The sequence below is a fragment of the Glycine max genome, chromosome 17, assembly GCF_000004515.6.
Source record: "Glycine max cultivar Williams 82 chromosome 17, Glycine_max_v4.0, whole genome shotgun sequence".
Lineage (NCBI taxonomy): Eukaryota > Viridiplantae > Streptophyta > Magnoliopsida > Fabales > Fabaceae > Glycine > Glycine max.
In genome coordinates this window covers 29,981,504-29,984,819 of record NC_038253.2, presented here as the reverse complement: position 1 = coordinate 29,984,819, position 3,316 = coordinate 29,981,504, and positions in this window count along the sequence as shown.

The window sequence follows — 3,316 nt, the reverse complement described above, 5'->3', positions numbered from 1 at the left end:
ATTAGTTTTTCTAGGATTCAAAGGTTTAGATTCTAAGAGAGCACACATTCTAGACTTATCCCAATGGTCTTTTTAATACAATTTGCTTGCTTACTAGCTTTTCACTTTCATTTGCTTTTGACCTTGTTACATCAGCACACTTTTCTTCTTTATTCTTCTTTTTCTTTTTTAACAGATAACTTGTCTGTTGTGTGCGCTGATGTTTTATCTCTTTCTATGCATCCCAATTAGTTCCACTCCCTTTAATTTGGGGGTAAATTTGCCTTGAACTATATGCTCTCCTAGAATCTAAACAAGGTATCTGGAGATAATCATTCAGGTTCAGGGTTCAATTTATTGACAAACTCGTTCAGCTCACAAAGGGTGCAAATAATAGAATTATAATTCAAGGTAAGCTTTTTGGTCAAAAGGCTTGTGTATGTACAATCATGGCCTTCATCATGTTCTCATTTATACATTTCATTCCAAAATTCAGAGATTCATGCAAAGATTATTACTCATAGCTAGTCATTCACTCACAGTTTAAGTTCACACTCTCACCGGTTTTGGTTCAAGCTTTTCCTTCTCAATCAATCTGTCTACTGACTAACAATTCTAATTGCAAGTTCACATTCTTGTTCTTTCTTTGTCCAACATACACACTTGCTCAAACTCATGAAAAGAAACACAAATTCCATCAAAATCATGCACTCAATTCAAAATAAAAGCATACAACCATTTTTCACAAAAAATAAAAGTGTTACACTGCCATGTCATAAAAAACAAGTCAAACTGTTCAAAATGCTTCAGGATGAACAAACTAACTACCCATAAATAAAACTAGCAAAAAGGAATTACTATACTGAAACCATGACCATAATAATAATAATAATCTAAAAGGAAACAACAAAAGAACACAAAATCATCAGGAATATCAACATTCTTGTCAGTATGAGCCACAACTTCTTCAGCTGTCCATCCAGTCAGAAAAGTCAGAACCATCGTCTATGTTGCAAGATGGTGAATTAGGAGGAGCAACAACTTCATCAGCTAAGTCATCGGGGATGATTATCAGAGGTGGTGCTGGAGGAGACAATGTCTCAAGTTCCGAAGCAGCAGGTGGATCTACTATAGGAGGTTGTGGTTCAGCTGATGTTGGCTCAGTCCTAGCTAGTACTGGTCCGGGAGGAACAACAGTTCTAGCTAGTACAGGCCTGGGAGGAACAACTTTATGGGATCTTTCCAGAGGGAGTTAAGCTTCAGGCGATGCCACTTTTTCCAGAAACTTCTCCATAGATATGATTGGCCTGTTGTGAGCCAACTCCTGCTGGTTGTATACGATCATCAACTGCCCCCTGAATAAGCTTTGCAACATAGGAATTAAAGAATGTGCTTGTTGGGCATCTGGTTCCATGGTTGCTGTCGAAGGAAATGGGTTGGATGATGAAAGGATGTCCTCAGTTCTCGCTCTCCTTCTTGATGCCATCTATAAGAAAAGAATGTAGACAATTACAAGAGTTAAGTTGAAAGCAACATAAAGGCCGCTTAGCGAGATCAAATTTGCTTAGCGGACCTGCACAAAACAACACATACCACTTAGCGAAACATGGTTCGCTTAGTGGATCTTAAAAGAGAAAGATATACCCGCTTAGCGACCTATAGAGCCCGCTAAGCCTAAAACCAGCCGCACAGATATGCGCTTAGCTTTCCATGAGTTGCGCTTAGCAGCATTAAATAGAGTAAAAATTTCAAAAATTTTACTAAGTTATGGGAGCTTAGCGAATTGGATCGCTCAGCTCAGCAACTGCCGCAAGGAGTCTCGCTTGGCCCAGAGAATCTCGACTTAGCGCGTGACTAGTAACAAAATTTCTGACTAAGTTACTTGGGCTTAGCGAATTAGCCTCGCTTAGCCACAGGTACTTGGTTAAGAGGATGCGTATTCATCCTCTAAAGGTCGACTCGCTTAGCACAATAGAAGAGCTCAGCGAGTTCTTCCGAAAAATGCATAAATGTAACAAATATTGATGAACTCATTGAGCGCAGTATGCTCGCTGAGCAAGTTCATCACGTTTTCCAGAAAAAGAAAACACAATGCATTTTTTTTCTTCCAAAATTGGAACCTCTATCAGGCAGATTACACATGCAGAATTCCCAACACAATTTACACTAGACAACCTATACAAAAATCTAAACTCTAACTACTTTTAAACATACTATAATCCTACAATTCTTGAAGCTAGATTTAAAGGTTATCTATCCTAAGGTTGAGCAAAATAGCAGAGAAAAGGATCGTATGGAACTTACTTGTATCATTGAAGCTAGAAACAATGCAGCAAGCACAACTGCATATGCAAGATTGGGAGATTTTTGGATGAGAGAGGAAGAAGGAAAAGAGAGTGCTTGTGCAGAATCCCACAATTGTCCTCTTCCTTGGGCATTTTTCAATGTACTGATGTTACACTTAACCAAGCTATTTTTGACGTTCTCACTTAGCGAAATGCCTCGCTAAGCGAGAGAGATGTTTGGTTTTTCAAGACCCGTCGCTTAGCGATACCGTACGCTTAGCCAAACTTTGAAATTCACGTTTTTTTTTCACACAAGCTTGGCTTAGCACGAGGGTAAGACCGCTTAGCGAGGTTTGCAGATTTGAAAAGATGTAACTCTCGCTAAGCCAGGCTCTGGCTGGCTTAGCTAAAAGGATGCATCTTAAGTACAGAGGAGCATGTGCTTAGCTGATAAGGACTCGCTTAGTGCTCACATTGCCACAAGGAATTCAGCTTAGCTGCCATGACAGTCGCTTAACTTCATGAACCTCAGATCTGGCCATAAGGAATTGCGCTTAGCAACACTGAATCGCGCTTAGCCAAGGATAAGGTGTTGCTTAGCGGTCAGGTTGAAGCTTAGCTAAATTCAGATTGAATTGAAGTTGGCTTAGCTCATCCGTGGCCAGCTTAGTGGACCAAATCAGCCTCAAATGCAAGGGTTAGGCACTAAGCGCTTGAGACTCGTGGCTTAGCGCATGACCAAAGATGCGCTTAGCGCGAGGCTCGCGCTTAGCGAAATGACTGTTTTTTTTTCTTCAGAAAAAATGTTTTCTAAGTTATTTTTCAGTCCTTTTCTCAAGAAATTGAAACCCTTATGTTAAACATTCAAAGATAGGCTGATATACTCCTATGTATAGATTATATAGAAAGTTCCAAATGATATATGCATGAAAAACAAAAATAATAGAAATTAAAACTGGGTTGCCTCCCAGGAAGCGCTTCTTTAATGTCATTAGCTTGACGCTTTTACCTTATTGGGTGATCTTATGTTTTGGTTCTTACTTTCAGAACCT